Source organism: Thermobia domestica, unplaced genomic scaffold, assembly GCF_964235325.1.
Source record: "Thermobia domestica unplaced genomic scaffold, izTheDome1.hap1.1 HAP1_SCAFFOLD_980, whole genome shotgun sequence".
NCBI lineage: Eukaryota > Metazoa > Arthropoda > Insecta > Zygentoma > Lepismatidae > Thermobia > Thermobia domestica.
Window position 1 is genome coordinate 14,885 of NW_027656690.1, and position 19,543 is coordinate 34,427.

A 19,543-nucleotide genomic window follows, 5' to 3' on the forward strand; every position below is an offset into this window, starting at 1 on the left:
AATGAAGCAATAATGGTCATGACAATGATAACAAATACTTTTCTCAACATTAAAAATGTACAAGAAAGTAACACAGTATGAAACTTTTGTAGATTCATAGTAGAGGTTCATAGTAATGTGAAATACAAATATACATTTTTCACTGTGTCTTGCAATTTGATTTCTATAGAATTAACAATTTTGTTTCGATTTCCTAGCGGCACACCGGTTGGGAAACGCTGTTCTAATCCTTAGTACTGTTCCCGTTCCTCCGCTCGTTATTGCTCACTTCCCGGTAGGTCATAAATCAAATCTTCTCATGCAAGAATATCTAGTTTTTTTTTCTTTTTTCAAAGGGCATTAGGACACGATTTGTATAAACTATGGGTATAATACATAGTGGTATCCACATTCTTTAACTGAGGTGGGAGCAAAAAGGAAAATCGCTATTAAAAATATGCCTTAATAATGCATTAGGGGATATATATATATATATATATATATATATATATATATATATATATATATATATATATATATATATATATATATATGACTCTTAGAGTGCGAAACTGAGCCAGGAATATTAATGCTATATTTGTAGTACATAGTTGCAAATATCAATTAGGTGTAACATGTACCTAAGACTGTAGGTAGCTGAAGTACATACTTAACACATGAATAGCATATGTGCCAAGTGTCTGGTACATAAAAAGTAGCTGGGATACCTAAATGACACAAGCCTAGCACATCTTGTGCTGTTAGGGAATCGCCATATTAAATTTGGTGGAGAATGGTTTAGACATCTCAGAGGAGTATCCGGATAAACGAACTCTAAAGTCGAGTATAAAGAAGCTTCGCTTTGTAAAATTGTGTTCGCAGAACAAAACGAAAAGGCTTCTCCCTATTTCTAATGCTGAAAATTATATTTTCCGTTGTTTATAATGAGAATTTGCGCGCCAAATTCTTTTCCAATGTGAAGTCTATGGGCATCCCGTTTTACGGTAATTATTCCTCAATGGTATGTCTGAACTGGTCATGCGACTCCTTACGACACTTAGCGCGCGATCTCGAATCACCATATCAAATTTCGTTAAGAACGGAAGTCGAGTATAGAGAAGCTTCGCTCCAATAAATCAATTAAGAGGAAAGAAAACCGTGTACCTTCCTATCAACTAGAATTCCATTTGTATTGCTCAAAGCCTTTATGTAAGAAATCAGTATTGAAAATTCATTAAATAGTTCCTATCTCTTTAATTTATTATTGAAAAGTGCATTCTTTAATACACGTGCCTCTTGTAATCTTCGTTTCAAGTCATTGTGCTTATTTTAAGAAAAGGAGAAAGAAAGAAAGAGAGACTCCGCTCTTAAAAGAAGTAAAACAGAAACCGTAGTGTAAAAGTCAATGTCTTGCTTATTAAAACGCAAGACAACATCAACAAATCCACTGAGTCCAATTGTAATAGATTGATAATAATCAGTGAGTTAGTTCGTTACGAGTTATCGAGGTTTTCCGCCAGCACAGCCTGTTTTATAAAACCAGTAGCTGTGGTGATCTCTGCTAGTGTGGGGCGTGGGGTCGAAGAGGACATCTCGGACGGAACACGTAAGAGATTTTACAGTTGTATTTTCCCTTTAAAAAAATAATAGTCATAACAAGGCAGTAGTTTTTAATTGTAAATAGTTTTGTTGTAAGTGCTTATAGTATGGTGATTAGTGTTGTGTATACATACGAAATAGTCAGTTATTTGTAAAATAAATGAAGAACACAGTTTTGTTTGTGATTTTGTTTAGAGAAATGGAATTCTTCGAACTTGCCAAATTTACCAACCGTCTTGAGGTGGATTGAGCATTCTATTACTGTGGTAAAGAAAAGAAGAGCAACTCCATATTAGAAGGAAATATATATATTAGAGAGAGGGGGCTCTTAAAGGACGTCTCATGGGCAACTACTAACATTTTATCGCTACACGTTGAGGGAAGAAAACAAAAAAAAAAAGAAAAGAAAAAAGAATGATAAAATATGTACTGATTAGCTTAGCTTGTAGTACCAATATGACTTCCCTCAAGACAGCTGTTCATGATGTATACATTTCATTTTTCATTTCATTTCATTTTATTTATCCTCCATTCTGTACAAACTTGGAAATAATTTTCCGATAGTACATGGGATTCGTCATGGTTAGTTGATGCAGTACATATATTACACACATTTGTTAAACATAATTCATACTTTTATACATTACAGTAATTTGAAATATCATTATACCAATACTACAGCATACCTTATACATAAATGAACCTATCTTGTTACTTTGCTACTACTATTTACATTGTGACTATTTAATTGATTATATTCATCTATTGTATAGAAACAATGTGACAATAGGTATTCTTTTAATTTTCTTTTGAATGCAACATTAGACTTGATTACCTTTAATTTGTTTGGTAACTTATTGTATAGCATAATACCAGCATATTTTACTTCCTTTTCGTACATTGCTGTTCTATGGTTTGGTGGATGAAAATTAGTCTTTTTTCTTGTGTTGTATCCATGCACGTCACCGTTTGTTGTGTACTCATTTATATTCGATTTTACAAATTCTATTAAGCAATATATATACAAACATGGTAAAGGTAGTATAGCTAGTTCTTTAAAATATTTCCTACAGGACTCTCGGGGTCCTACACCAGCTAGGATTCGTACAACTCTTTTTTGAAGAACAAAAATATCTCTACTTTTTACAGTGTTTCCCCAAAATATTAATCCATATCTTAATATAGATTCAAATGAGCAGTAATATAATATTTTTGCTGTATTTCGGTTTATAGTATTTTCGATGGTTTGTACGGCAAAACACATTTTTCTTAACCTATTCGCAATTTTTTCTATATGATAATCCCATTTTAAATTTGCTGATATATGTACACCTAAAAATTTTACAGAACTAACTTGTTTTATTTCGGTTTCTCCTATTTTTATACTTCCTTTATCTAGATTGTTGTTTGTTAATTTAAAGCTTATTGACAAGGTTTTTTCTGAATTTACTATTAACTTATTATGATCAAACCAGTTCGTTAGCTGTTTTACGGTGTTTTCTATGTTAGTATTTAATCGTTGATGGTTTTCGCCTGTTATCGCTACACTTGTGTCATCCGCGAATAATGTGGCTTTTGCAAAGTTTAAATTATCCGGGAGATCGTTTATATATATCAAAAACAGTAATGGCCCAAGAATTGATCCTTGTGGTACGCCGCATTTTATTTTATTCATTGTAGATGTGAAAGTAGTTAATTTTGAATTTATCCCATCTACTCTAGTTATTTCCACCACCTGCATTCTATCTGTCAAATATGAATGAAACCAGTTTCTTATTACTCCTCTTATTCCACATTTCTCTATTTTATGTAAAAGTTCTCTATGAGGCACTAAGTAAAACGCTTTTGTAAGGTCTAAAAACTATCCTATGCACTTATTTCTTTTATCTAGTAGTTCGCTTACGTAATTCAGATATTGATAAATAGCGGTTTCCGTTGATTTTCCTTGAATAAATCCATGTTGATCTTTCGAAATTGTTCCAGTACTTTGTAAATACAGTGTAACCTGTTTGTTCATTGCTAATTCTAATATTTTCGCAAATGTTGTGATAAGAGAAATCGGTCTATAGTTACTGATATCCATTTTATCCCCCTTTTTATAAATTGGTTTGACTTTGGTAACTTTTAATTTATCAGGAAATACTCCTGTTTGGAAAGAAAGGTTTATTAAATAGCATAAAACTTCAGCTAGAGAACTGTTTGCAACTTTTTTGATAAGCGCAGGAGGTACTTCATCAATGCCTGCTGACCATTTATTTTTCATTTGATTGATAATTTTTATTACGTCGGTCACATTTACAGGATATATATACATTGAATTTAGATTATTTCTTATGTTAACTTTCCCAAATTGGTTGCTATTTTTGTGTTTGTCATATATTCTACTTAAATTTGTGTAATAAGAATTGAATGTGTCTGAAATCATTTGTGGGTTATGAATTACTTCATCATTGTGTTTTATTTCAGTAATATTTTCTCTTGTTTGATTTATTTTTAGTTCATTATTTACTAATGACCACAACGCTTTGGTCTTATTAGACGAATGCTGTACTATAGTTTCGTTGTGCATTTGTTTTGCTGCTATAATTACACGTTTATATATATTTTTATATTTCTTGTAATATTTTTCGAATGCTTCAGTAGTACTTCCTTCCTTCCTTAACAAGTTTAGTGTTTTCATTTTTTGACTGGAAATTTTAATACCCTGAGTACACCATTGTTTGGAAGCTTTTGTTCGTAAAGTAACACCTACATATGAGTTTGTATATTTTAAATCTATTGATATTTGTAAAGAAACACCTACAAGGTATCCTTACGCGAGTAGAACAGCAACATGATCATGACACAAGAAACAAAGAAAACTTTTCTATTGTAGAACACAGAACAGTATTATATGAAAAAGGATGTAAATACGCGGGTATCATGCTTTACAATAAACTTCCGAAAGAAATAAAAACTCAGGACTCTGTTGCTAAATTTAAAAAAGAACTCCAGAAATATTTATTACAACATTGCTTTTACTCGGTAGAGGAATACATGAACTGCTAAGTAAATAGAAACGTTACAGGATATACAGCAAATCAATGTCATTACTTGCTTTTAGCATTACATATTTGTTGGAGGGTTTCTAAATACACTGCAAGTAATAATTGCTAAGTTTATCTTTAACAATGATGTCATGTAAAATGTATAGTGTAATAAGATGTAAGAAGTAAGGCTTAATTACTAACCTAGTGTATGTAATTTTCACTATTATTGTTTCTTTTACTTCTGTATTCATATATAAATGACGTGTCCGCTTCATATGCATTGTATTACAGTGCTAAATGTATGAAAAAAGGACGAAATAAATACAATACAATACAATACAACAGTCTTATTGGGAAAAGCTATATTGAAATAGTAACTAAAGTTATCAAGAAAAACGTTCCAGGCTTCATTTACGTCATTGTGCAAAAATACTTCTTCCCAATTTTCATCTTTAATTAGCATTTTAAAGTGCATAATATTATTTGTATTGAAATTCCGCCTATATGCGTGTATTTTTTCTTGTTCCCGTTTTAAAGACGTACTTTTATTTATTGGTACATTAATAGTGAAGAGTTGACCGAGATGGTCAGAAAATCCAGTGTTTACTACCCTAGCGTGACTATTTAATATTAAGTCATTAATCAGAAGTTGATCTATTGCTGTTTTGCTATTTTCGGTTATTCTAGTAGGTGTTCGTACGATTGCTTTCAAGCCATACGTTTCTAACATAGCATTAAATTTAAAATCAATCTTTTCAGTTTTCAAAAAATCAACGTTTATATCCCCTATTACTGCTACGTTTTTTCTTCTTTCTTGGTAATATCTAACAATTGTTTCCAGTTTGTTTGTGAATAAGTCTAAGTTACCGTCAGGTGTTCTATATACACATATTATAGCTAAATTTAATTTCAATAATTCTACTATGCTACTTTCAAAATGTTTATCTACATTAAAATTTTCAAATTTAGTATTTTTGTTTGTATCCAAGCCTGCTTTAACCAATATGCACGACCCCCCTCTGTTCATGTAACATCTACATGAATTTGCTAGTAATTTGAAACCTTCTACATGTAGGTACTCTATTTCATTTACCTTGCGCCAGTGTTCAGTTAAGCATATAATATCTACATCACGTAAATCATCTAGCATCGCTATTTCTAACATAAGCCTTTTTTCAGTGTTCCACCCCTGCACATTTTGGTGATAGACTTTTATTGGAATTATGTTTGGTTTGTTTTGTTTGTGCTTATCATCACTAAAAAATCATCTGATAAGTGTCTTGGAAGCTTTTTGTTTCTCATAAGTTTCTGTTGTTTTTCTCCCTTCCCAAAGTTTGCATTTGGGTCGCTTACAACCTTTGCACTTGAATCTTTACTTTTTACATTTGCACTTGAATCGTTACTTATTGCTGATACCTGGATATTTGTATCGGTCATTACTGGCATATTGGTCTGACCATCAGAGATGATTGGGGAATTAATTTCATGCCATGGCAGAGGAATTGGTTGCAGTTTGGTTTTATTTTGTATCATGTCTGCTAGTGTTTTTGCCATTTTTTCTTTACCTATTTTATTTAGGTGAAGCCCATATCTTGTGAAGCAAGATCTCTTTACATCAACGTCAACAAATGTACAGTTTGGGTATAGCTTCACCCACTTCCTGAGTTTGTTATTTACTCTACATATTTCATCATTTACGCAAGAGAAATTGGCTAGATCATGTCTATAAGGTATACCTACTACAATAACGTTCACCCCTTTCACAGATTCTAAAAAATTACACATTTCTTTAAATATCTCACCCGATTCATTTTTTGCTACATCATTAGCTCCAGCCCAAACCACAAGATAATCACATTGTACTAAAGAATGACTTATGCTCAAGATATCTTTTGCCCTTGCACCCGGCTTTATTATACCACATACTTCATAGCCATTACCCAAAATATGTTTGATTTCTGGAGCACAATCACGACTATGGCTATCACCAATTACATTTACCTTGGGACGGTCTGCTGTTTCACTTATAATCGTTCTTTTTACAGTAACACTGCTTGCAGTCTTTCTCAAGAATTGATTACCCTTCTCAGCACTAGACAAATTTGAAAATGTTTCACTTCTGTACTCTTTTACTGGTTCATTTATATGGGCAGGATGTTTTTTCCGCGATGATTGAGAGCTAACTTCAGTCACTTGTTGATTACATTTTACTGACATTTTGTTTTTCTGTCCCAAATCTTCAATGAGTGTTTTCCCAGCTTGTAGATTTTCATTTTCAAGACAGTTCATATATTTATTCATCTCAGATTTCGGTTTGGAAGGGACCTCGGTAAGTAAGTCATATCTATTTCTGGTGCTAACACTGTATGTTATTTTCTTTTCTCCTTTTGCGTTACAGCCAGTTGAATTTTCTACCCTAATTGTTTTCTCATTTGAGAATGAACGATTTGACGTTCCAGTACCGAACTTACTGCGGGAAGTATTTGCCTTGCACTGTACAATCTCGCTCCAACTATGGGGAGAATTTTTTCCACTTGCACTAAGGGAGTTTTCACTTTTGCACCTACATTTATTGTGTGAGTCATTTATGTCATTTTGTATTAGACTTAAGATTGAACGCAATGAGTCTAGTTCTTCTCGTAGTTTTTGCATTTCAGAGAAAATGTCACTCTGTAATAAGTTAACATGCCGATCTTCATTTGTTTTCATATGCACTACGTTGACACCACTATATCTATTTTTGCAATTTTCTTTACTTACGCAGTCACAGTGTTCTGATTGACAGGAGTTCTTGCAGCTACTATAATTAATAAAGCTTTCACAGGCTTCTTTACTATTATTCTTGATGAGTTCCTCATGAAATTCATTTTGTTTCTTAGTGCGATCTCTACAGCCCTTAACACTTGACGCCATTACATTTTTAGTGTATGCTCGAAACAAAGAAAAACAGAACTGACCTACAAAATCTTATTTGACCAAAGTTATGTTAGAGCTCTTGGTTCACAAGCAGGAGAAAAAATGAAATCTTTGGTTTTACGTCCCACGTGTATGCCGATTAGGCTAAAGGAGACGGTGATTATGAGAAATGAATGAATTAGGGGAATGAAGAAAGTGGGAGAACCGCGAGAAAACCCACGAGCACGGTGTTTGTCCACACGGCGCGAGCTGGGATCGAAGCAGGAATCCCAAGCAGAGAAGGTGAACACTCTACCACTGAGCCACCGCGCTCCCAACACAAGCAAGAGAGTTGAGGTTCGACGAATCCGGTCGTACTGACTGAGCTTTCTGTGCCAATTTTTCCTCAGTTCTGCCAAACCAATGACGGGCTGGCACCTTTTAACATATCTAGGCCCCGGTTGACTTCTTCTCTATCTGTTGTAATTATGGGGACATGATGGTTCATTGGTAGAGCGCTCACCTCTGCTCGGCCAAGTAAGTTTGTGGTGGACAACATCGTGTTTATGGGTTTTCTTCGGGTACTCCAATTTCCCCCCGCATTCTCATTCCACTAATTCTTCGATCATCATTCACTTGCCCTAATCACCTGTCTCCCTTAATCACGTAAATTTTACAACACACACTCCAGTTGCGCATCGATCACTCAATTTCGTTTTTCAAATACATCAGTATTTTGTGACACTGTTGGCATTTTGCTATGTTATACTATTGGTGTTATTCTACATTTGAATTAAATTCATATATGAGACCCAGATTCCTTTATTACCCTCTGCTGCCACATATCAGACTTCTCGACTGTACGTGCTAGAACGTTCATCTCTGGTGCGTGGGGCCCCGGGTTCGATCCCAGCTCCCGCTATGAACTTTGTGGTGGACAAACACCGTGTGCGTGGATTTCTTCGAGGTTCTCCCGTTTCCTCCCACTTTGTTTATTGTACCATTTCATTCATTTCTCATCACCACCACCTCCTTTAGCCTGCTCGGCATAATCGTGGGACATAAAACTCAAATTTTATTTCTTTTTTCTTTTTTTTTCTTTCTTTCTTTTTTTTTTTTTTTTTTGTCTCCACTGTACATTTTTGGCTCCACCAGTGCTCCACTTCATTTTACTGTCATGTTTAATGATAATAGTGCATTTTAAATCTGTGTACATTTGTATATGATGCTATTTCAAACAAAATACTTCTGTGCTAAGTAGGCAAAACTGCTTGATTTATGGTAACACTGTGGATTTCGATATTGCATTTTATTCTCATTATATTGTGCAACTTTTGTTTTGATTGCTTTAACGGTTTACAAGATTTTTACTTTAAACGTACATAATTTCATGATATATATTTCTTTGGATATTCAAATGTTGAAACCCCATAGGTTCTATCCTTCTGCTCCATAGCACCCTAAATTTTGCTCATTTTTATTTCTCATTATGCCCTATCAGATGTGCTATGTGGCAATCAGATTTTAGCGACAACTTGTGGAACCTTCCCTTGTCAGATGAATAATATTAAATGGTAGAGATGCAAGGGCTCGGAAAAAAACCGGCTTTTTTAAAAAAAAACTCGGTTTTTTCTGCTTCGCTTTTTTGCTTAGGAAATTTTGGGCTTTTTTGAAAATTCTGCTTTAAATTGATAAACCAGATTTTGTTTCGCTTCTCTACAACACAAAAAGTCATTTAATTAGTGGTTGATGCCGATAATAATATAAAACCTCGAAAATAAACCATGAATTTCGAAAAGATATTTCAAACAGTTTTACTTCTCAACATATTTACATTATGAATTCCAAAGGATTAACCAATGTATATAATAAGATTTTTTTTAACCTCCTACATACAAAAGTAAGCAGGGTTGGCAAGAGCCATGGTTGTTTTTGAAAATGCCAAAAACCCGTTTTTTGGGGGGAGTTTAAACTAGGCTTTTTTAGTTTAAACCAGTTTTTTTTGGGTTTAGATATTTTGCTTTATGTATTTATATTACATATTGACAGAAATAAGTTTGTTTCGCCTTGGTGTTATTATGCAACAATGGGGTTATGCTGGAAGAGGTCACATAAGCTTAAAGAAGTCCGGTCAGTAAATTTCTTAAATTGAGAAACTCCCGCCCTAGCCATCGGGAAAATCCCGTCATTACTCTAAATGTAAAACAATTACGGAAAAAATCCTGTTATTGCTTTGCATGTTAAATTTAAAGGTCAACGTATCATAATCAGTACGCTAAAACTGAGGTATTAAATTACAAATTTAGTGCGTACATATCATTGAAAGTACAATCCAAGCTAATGTTGGAAGCTACGTAGGCAATCGATAAATCTTGTCAATTTATATCAGTATATTTAAGCAACCTTGGCTTCTTTATAAAACAACAGGCATTCAGGCATGCAGAAATATACAATTTAGTTTCGTTTCGTATGTTCAGGCTTAACATCCTTACGTAATACCGAGGTTATCAAGGAGAAGACTTTCGCTTAAAGTGACATCCGAACCGCTACTCTGTTTACGCATGAAAGAAGGGTTGTGGTTCGACCGAGAATTGAACATGGGACACCTTGATTAAAAGGTGAAAAGGAAATAAAACTAATGCAGATGGTTTGATGTATAGAAACGTCACCATGAAGTTCACACGATTCGCATTTTTCGTATCTTTTATTTTTTTCGGTTTAAACCAGTTGTTTATTTAAAAAAAGAAGAAAAACAGCTGGTGTAAACCAGCCAACCCTAAAAGTAAATACTTCTTTTAAAAAAATACTCAAATAAGTAGCAAAATTCTATGTAGTATTTTTACTTCAAAATATTCCATACCCTCTTTTTGGAACAAAATAAAATTAAAATAAAACATAAGAAAAATACTTAGATTTATATGATACACTTAAAGGCTGCACACCTAGAGCTTTTGGTTTTGTATATTCTTGAAATTCTACAGTTTTATATAAGCACCATCACGGTTTACTCAGTCCTCAAGTTTTCTGTATTTTTAACAAGAGGGATTGATCAGAAGGGTGTGAGATAAGAACATGGTAACCCATAATTTTACTATTTTAAGAAATTAGAAATTTTCTGCTGCACAATCCATTTTGAAATTCGGAAAGCTAATTTTTCACATAAGTCTATACATGAGGGATTAAACGAAGCAGTATGCGTTGCTGCCTATCTGATGCTGCGTAACTCAGCAATTGAAAATTTGTTAGTTACCATGTTCTTGGCTCACACCCTTCATATCATTATGGAACTCTCCCCACCCCACCAACACACACACACAAAAAGGACTACGGAATATATTTAAGATAAATACAACTGCACAACAAACATGATTGACTGGAGCTTTTGCGCTTCTATCGAGAAGTCCGGAATTCAACTCAGCATTCGACCATTCTGACAAAACTTTTCTTCATTCCATCTATGAAGTAGAAATAGTGCGTGTACTGTGAGTTGGCTGACTTCATTTCTTATTATTTTTAAATCGTTATTATTACTAATTACCAGCAGTGACAGTTTTGCGAGGGTTAGGGAGGGCGGTCTTTCGGACTGAAGCCTGTTCCCCAAAATTACGGAATGTCTAAAACAAATGAAATATCTATTAGTTATGCCTTTACTCATAAACTTTAAGCTGCCGTCAAATAAAAATTACGAATGTTTAGAAAAACTAAACATTAGTAAGAAAAAAACCCTCCCAAAATACTTTTCTAAATCCGCCACTGATTCTCAGAATAAAATGATCTTCAAGGTTGTATCCGGAAGATTATCGCTAAATATATAAACGAAACGAAATACAGTATTAGTTATGCCTGTACTCATAAACTTCAAGCTCCTCCCAAATAAAATTATGAGATTTTAGAAAATGAAACAATCAGAGAAACCCGTCCCAAAGTACGTTTCTAAATCCGCTACTGATTATTTGTATAAATTAGTATTCAAGGTTGTATCCGGAAAATTATTGCTAAATCGTTGCACAGCTACAGTATAACAGAAATGTGGAAGTACGGTTAGACGAATATATTGAAAAACGTACGCTTTGACGGATATATAGAAAAACGTAAGTTTAACTTCTGCGTTAGAAGCTAGAGTACTAAGCTCTTAGAAATGAAACAGACGACAAACTGAAATGATATCGAGAAGAAAAAATATCAATAACTCAAAAGTTAAAATAAAGTTAAATAGCCTCTAAAATTGCCCTCAAATACTACATTCTTCATGTTAGCTTTAATTCGTAAAACATGTGCTCCATCCATCTTGATGGTGAATTTTAGAGCGAAATATGGCATTTAGGTCATGGAATTCTTATCTAAGTATAGAATATACTATAAGAAAGCTATTTAGATAGAAAAATCATGAAAATGAAAAAAGCCAAAATTTCCAAAATTCTCGTTTTTTTTCCAAAAAAGCCGGCTTTTTATGTGAAAAAAAACAATCGGTTCAAAAAAGCCGGCTTTTTTGCATCTCTATTAAATGGTACTGCAAATGATTTCAAATTATGAATGCATTTCCGATATACGTGCGAAGATATTGTGTCACAAAAGAAAATGCATGTTTTTCAGGGGCTAATATTTCTTGCCCTTTACTATGAGAATGAAATCGGTAGATGTATCTTTCTATCACCTCGCGATTTAATTAAATGGTTTAAATCTTTTACATTGCCAATCAATAATAAAATCGATAAACGTATTCTCTTTGAGGTTCACACTACACACTATAGAAATAAAATAAAACTTAATAAAAAGAAGAAAACTACATTCTTTCGCAGCGTGAATCTTACAGCAATTAGCAGTATAGTACTTTCAGAGTTCATGACTTATGCTCAGTGGTGTATTTAGGATTTTGTTTCGAGGGGTTATGCACAACACGGGAAAACAGGAGGGCAATTGTCCACCTGAGTTTGAGAATTAAATATAGGCCTATTTTAATCGATTGTCCACTAATATACTAAGAAAAAACGTGAAAATCTTATGTCGGTGGAGGATCTTAGCCTTCCCCCCCCCCCCCCTCAGGCAAATCTGAAATGACGCTCCTGCAAACACACTTTGAATATTTGTAATCACATTTCAACTTAACTGATTTAATTTTAGAAAAAATGGAAATATTCACTTTTATCTGTGTGCGTTTTTATCTGAAAGAAAATGTTGAGACAGGTTGAAGCTGAATTATGCTGATCGCAGCATTAGTTGGTGTGGAACAGCAGTTTCACTTATCAAGCTCCTCTTAGTTTTGGTGTTACTGATGACGGCCGACTTGAATCACAACGAATAACCATCGAAAAGTATGATAGGAGAAACGAAATTAAGTAATAACTAAGAAAAAGAAACAGAAGATTGGAATGGACGAAAGAAATTTAAAAACTCAGTTCTTACATGGAATGAAATTTGGCAAATAGGCTACAGTATTAGTTCTGAACAAAGAGCATAAGAAAGTGGAAAGTCAATGAAACTCTTAGAAATGGTAAGAAGGATTATTGTTGTACGTGGAATACGAAAAGCTAACAAATTTATTTCCGGGGGGGAGGGAGATTGAGCCCGATAGCCTTCCTCAAATACCCCACTGCTTATGCTATACTATTCCGCAGCTCATTGGATCCGTACAGGACTCCTACCCACACAGCCTATGTTCGAATCTTGGTCGCGCTTTGCTTTTGTTTTTTTCATTGATCAGATAGGACTAGAGCAAAGAGAAAAATATTACAATTTTAAGTGTGATTCGACATTCTGGAAGGATTTTTATTTTTTTTTTTTCGTTGTTGTTGAGGGAAGAAGAAGTAGAATTTTACATGCGTAAAGACCATTCTAGATTTTACCAGTAATATTAATAAAAACTATGACCAGTTTTACAACTGAAAACTAAATTGAATTCTCTTCAGTTGTAGTCCATAAATAGCTATGGTTAACGAGATGGATTTCAGCCGCCTTATGCAGACTCGTTTTGACGTATGATTTAGCGTCATACTAAAGGCCTGACTACTGCAGGAAACATATGTTAGTCGAACTCTCTAGTATGGCACTAATCACGCGCCAGAATGACTCTGCATAAGGCCCCAGTTATTTTGTGTGTGGTCAGCACATCGCTTTACATCATCTTTATTTCTAGAACTATACCTAAAAATATTTTTTTCTGTACATATAAAATACTCATCTTCAATTCTAAACAAAACAGAGAACGAAGTTCAAAATGTCACTATACCATTACATTACGTTACATTGTATAAATGGAAAAAATACATTTAATCTTGAAAATGTCGAAGATAATGTGACAAACATTATGAATAATTCTGTAAAAAAAAAATTAAGCAATGGTTTATAATACGAGTAAAATAAACTGCAATGAAGTACAAGGTACTGGAAGTTAGCAAAAATATTTGCCCTTATAGTATGCTGAAACACATGTTTTTTTTTTTTTTTTTTAATACATAGGGACACTTTACCTTGAAATAAAAATCTTAAATTCTATTCTCAATAGAATCTGAAATATGTTAAGAACTTTAAATCTTCAAGAATTCAACACAAGTTTGAATTCCCATCTTTACAAAATTGTCATTACAAACTGATTAAAAGAGTGATAAATCAGGAAGTGGCTCACTGAACTACATCCTGTTTCCCGACTTGTTTATAAATCAACATAACTAATTACCCGGATTTTAGGTCAATATGTTTTTTTTTTTTTCCTTTGCGTAACTTTCAAGAAGAACAAGCAACATCAACATTTCCTTAGGAAATGTAGCAACTGATCAAATTTAATAATGCCTAAAATACTCTACTTTACTTACTAGAACTTATTTTTGGTGGAAGTCCCTACATCAAATCTTTTTTTTTTCCTTAAAAAATTGATTTAAACTATTCGCTGAGCAAAAGAATGTTTATTGTAAAAAATTGTTAACGTGTAACAGTTTCGCGAACTATTCACTTGGCTTCATGAGACACTATGAATTAGGGTGACCAACCGTCCCGTAAAAACGGGTTTGTCCCGTTTTTTCACTACCATTCCCGGTGTCCCAAAAAATTCTCCCGGGACACCAAAATGTCCCGTATTTACGTACATTCGGTACAAAAAGCCTTTCGAATCGCTAAAATTTCCTAATTTATATTATTTTTTCTAAGCTATGTGATTATATTGGAATATGTCTAGTTACTGAGCAACGTCATTATGACGTTTGCGATATTGGATGTGGTGGCTGCATTGTTTTCCCTCCTAGGCCTCCCCACTCCGCAGACGACAGTGCAAGGGGCTGAAAGTCTTATGAAGAACATTGTAACCTGATTTTATTCTCTGTTTGGGCGCTGTCATCAGTGTTTCCGTGATTTGACTAAGATGTAACATACTACGAAAGGGTAACAAAGGTATAGAACTATAAAAGTGAAAAGAAAATCAGTTGTAAGTGAAATAATGTTTGAAAGTAACAAAATGCAAATAAAAGGAGTTGGAATCCGATGCTGAGAGTAACTATAAATCCTGTGGGTGACAGATTTGTGCGCTTATATATTTTTAGTAATGTTTTCAAATATTTCATTTTTTGTTACTTGGTGATAGTTACTTGTTATTTAATTAATTCTAGAATCTTTTTAAATGGGTTTTAAAACTAAAAAGTGTAAATTTACCATTTTTTTGTGGGGGATACAGAGAGAGGGGGGGGAGGCAAAAATATATATTTAGGGGAGCAATCTATCCAGAAATAAAAGGTGTCCCGTTTTTTCTAGATGACGATTTGGTCACCCTACTATGAATACACAGGTACTGACTGATTTAATATAAGAGGTAGTCACTACCTGTGTGTATTCATAGTGTCTCATGATGCCAAGTGAATAGTTGGCGAAACTGTTACACGTTAACAATTTTTACAAGAAACATATTTTGTTCTTCAGCAAATAGTTTAACTCAGATTTAGATCTGAGTATACTGGAAGCAAAGTTTGTACAATGGATTTTTTTAAAAAGAACGTTTTTGAATACTTCTAAAGCTTTTGCAGAATGTTTGTTGCTATAGATACATATTTGTCCTGTTTCGTACCAATAAAAGTTTATGATGAAGAAAATGGTCTGCAGAGCTCTTTCTAGAATATATGTTATTAGTTGTAACAGTTGATTTTGAGTTTAGCGTCCCGTTCAACTACGAGGCTATATGAGACATGGATCTACAGCTGAACGTGGGACCCGAACCACATGAGCTTCCGAAGGGAATTGATCTCCGTTTTTATAAAAAGCATCTGACCACAGTCAGTTCTTATCTGTTGGGGTTGGATTGGAATAAACGTTGAATTATACTTGGTATTGGGAAGCAGTGATGAAACTGGTTAAGAATTTCGTGATCTGGAAGCAGTCAGACCCATGACCTAGTATGACCCGAACAGATCCTCAGACAAAAAAAAAAAAAAAAAAAAAATGAAATCTTTGAGTTTTACGTCCCACGGTTATGCCGGTTAGGCTAAAGGAGACGGTGATGATGATTAGTGAATGAAATGGTGGAATGAAGAAAATGGGAGGAAACGGGAGAACCCTGAGAAAAGCCACGAGCACGGTGTTTGTCCACCACAAAGTCCACACGGCACGAAGATCCTCAGAAGAATTTGTATAACATTGTTGATATACTTCTAACCCTTCCTGCTGGTCTAGTAGCTACTGCGTGCGATTTTGGTACGTGTAGTCTCGAGTTCGATTCTCGTTAGAAAATAACTAAAATTTGACATTAACTAGCATTTACTTTCATTAGTGAAATGAATTGACATCTTTCAGTTTAACGTCCCATGATTATGCTCGTTAGGCTAAGGGAGACAATGATTAAAGCAAGTGAATAATTATGGAAGAATTAGTGGGGCGAGAGTGTGGGAGGAAACGGAAGTACCCCGAGAAAGCCCACAGGCATGATGTTGTCCATCACAAGCTTACATGGCCGGGAATCGAACAAGGGGCCCTACGCACTAGAGTAAGCGCTCTACCACTGGGCCACCGTTCCCCCTCCTATCATAAGGAAACTAGTTTACACTCTAACTCAGTGGTTCTCAACCTTTTCTGACTGACGGCACACTTTACTAAATGTCCGGGACATCGCAACACACTTCTTTGATATTATTATTATTATTATTATTATTATTATTATTATTATTATTATTATTATTATTATTATTATTATTATTATTATTATTATTATAGTAAAACCTATTAGCTTTTATAATGACTCTATATAGCACTGAGCATTATTGCCACCGCTGGAGGCGTTGACTGGTACAGTCTGTCTGGATTTTAACTACTTACTAACATACGAGGGTCATTCAATAATTATTGTCCCTAATCTATAAGCAGTATTATTTTCCCTAAAAGTCTCCTTTTGCACTTCTTCCACCTATGCTGTAAAGCCACTATGCCAGCTTCAAAGAAAGTCTCTGGCTGAGCCGTGAGCCATTCTTCCACAGCTTCAATAACAGCTGCATTTGAGTGAAACTTCTTCCCCTTGAGGTGCTCCTTCAACTTTGGGAACAAATGAAAGTCACTAGGGGCGAGGTCGGGTGAGTAGGGAAGGTGTTCCAACACATCAAACCCAGCAGCATGGATTGCGGCATCAGTAAGATGGTTTTCGTGGGCCGGAGCATTATCTTGGTGGAACAGCACTGTTCGCTGCAACATCCCGCACCGTTTTTCCTTGATTGCTTCGCGTAACTTGGGGATTAGGACTGTATAATAGGCCCCCGTGATAGTGTGTCCAACCCCAGGTAGTCAATAAGGAGCACACCCTTTACATCTTAAAAAGTTGTGTCCATAACCTTGCTTGCTGATGCTTGCACCTTGAACTTGCATGGGGAAGGCGAACTGCTGTGCCACCACTCCATGCTCTGTCGTTTGAATTTGGGATCATAGTGGTGGAGCCACGTCTCATCCACTGTCACAAATCTATCACAGAACTGTTTCAGGTCTGCCCCCATAACCTCCAAACCAGTCCTTGAACATCGAACTCTGTCTTTCTGATTTTCACGAGATAACATTTTGGGAACCCATCGTGCTGACACCTTTCTGAATCCTAAGTGTCAATGGTTTTCACTGAGCCTACAGAGATGTACATGATGTCTGCTAACTGTTGCACTGTGATTCGTCTATCTGCTATAATCGTATCATGCACAGCATCAATGTTTTCTGGGGTGCATGCTGTTGTTAGAGGACCAGCACCAGGGGCCTGTTGACAGCTTTCCCTGCCGCAACGGAAGTCGCGGCACCAGTTCTTTACCACCTGGTAGGAAGGAGACCCATCACCCAACACACTGATTATGTCCTCATGAATCTCCTTTGGGTTTAACCCCTTTTTCTGGAGGTACTTGATGACAGCTCGTTGTTCGGCTTTCTCCACTTTTCAAGCTAAGTGCCACCTCTCACACCTGAAACGACAAAAAAGAATATTATTATAGCAGCTATGGTTCTGAAATTTAGCATATACGCATCTAAAACATTAGGCTACAATATCCCCCGAAAACCATCCTAGCTCAAGTATTTTAAATATGCCGGGGGCAATAATTATTGAACCACTCTCGTATATTACACGCTTAGCTGGGTTGAAATAAATAATTTAAATGCACATCTTTGCATCTCATGTATTGTATTGCCATTTTTCTTACCTTTTTATATTTATATCTTATGATACGAATCATGTAGCTTGTCACCAACTTTCAAAGATCATATAATACGATGTTGTAGATTGACAATAACTTACATTTTATACTGAAGTATGATATCCCCTTCTCCAATCCCCCAAGTGTCGGGGCTGAAAATGAATTTAAACAGCATCAGAGACTCAACACCAATATAAGTAATTTTTGGGCCATATATATATATATATAATCCCATGTTGCGGCCCATGCCATCGGAAGTGTCACCGTTTATCTCAGCACTAATATCGGTCATTTTCGATGATTTTTAAATATCCCTTCCTCCCAACTTGCGGGTTTGAATTTGGATTTAAACGAAATCGAAAGTATCACTGTTCATCTAAGGGACGCAGAAAACTATAAATTTGACACTGATAGTGGCCATTTTCGATCATATATATTTCTCCCCTCCCCCAAGTGGCGGAGCTGATTTTGGATTTAAACCGGATCGGAAATATCACTGTTGATCTGAATGATCCCGAAAACTATGGATTAGAAACTAATATTGGTCATTTTCGATCATTATTATATATAGCTCCCCCTTTCCCCTCCTCCTTGCTGCGACACACAGCATCAGAATTGTCACTGTTAATCTCATCTACTGATAAAACTATGGATTCGACACTAATATTAGTCATTTCCGATCATTTTTAAATATTTATCCCCTCCCCTACGTTATACCCTCCCCCTCCCCAACTATCAGTTCTGAACTTGGATTGAAACAGCATAGGAAGTGTCACTCTTTCTCTCATCGACCCCGAAAACTATTGATTCAACACTAATATCGGTCAGTTCTGATCATTTTTAAATTTCTCTCCTCCCTCCCTCTTCTACGTTGCATCCTCAAAGTGAAAAGCCTAAGTAATCCCTGTCTCTATACTCATGTATGTTGAAAATTTGATTGAGATCGGTCGGGTAGTTCAAGAGGATGAAGTCACAAAGGCAGTTATTTTTATTTTATTTTTCTTACATATATATATCTCCCCCCTCTCCCTCCCCTACGTTGGCTCGTCATAGTGAAACAATAAAAAAAACCTGAGGCCCGACCTTCATATATGTTGAAAATTTGATCGAGATTGGTTGGGTCGTTCATAAGTTATTAGGTTTTATTAGTTTTTATTTATACGTCCTCATCCCCTCCGCCTCTCCTAGGATTTACCGTTAAAGTAAAATTAAAAAAATGTTTCCAGATCCGAACCTCATGCATCTTGAAAATTTGATTGAGATCGGTCGGATAGTTCAAGAGTTATTAAGTTACAAACATAGTCACTGTCAGTCTTATATAAATTGAATTTTATATATCTCATCCTTCTTCTCCTCCCCTACATTACTCCGTCAAATTCAAATCATAAAGACGATCCCAGGCCTGAACCT

The 19,543-nt window shown here is 35.1% G+C and overlaps 1 protein-coding gene across 1 annotated transcript in view; it reads left to right on the forward strand.

Moving 5' to 3' along the window:
• The first annotated feature begins 1,546 nt into the window (after positions 1–1,546).
• LOC145677524 (phenoloxidase 1-like) overlaps positions 1,547–19,543 on the forward strand; it is a 34,233-nt gene continuing 16,236 nt past the window's right edge. Inside the window, 1 exon segment of the mRNA XM_081747995.1 lies at positions 1,547–1,585. The gene's annotated coding sequence lies outside the window, so the exon portion shown is untranslated.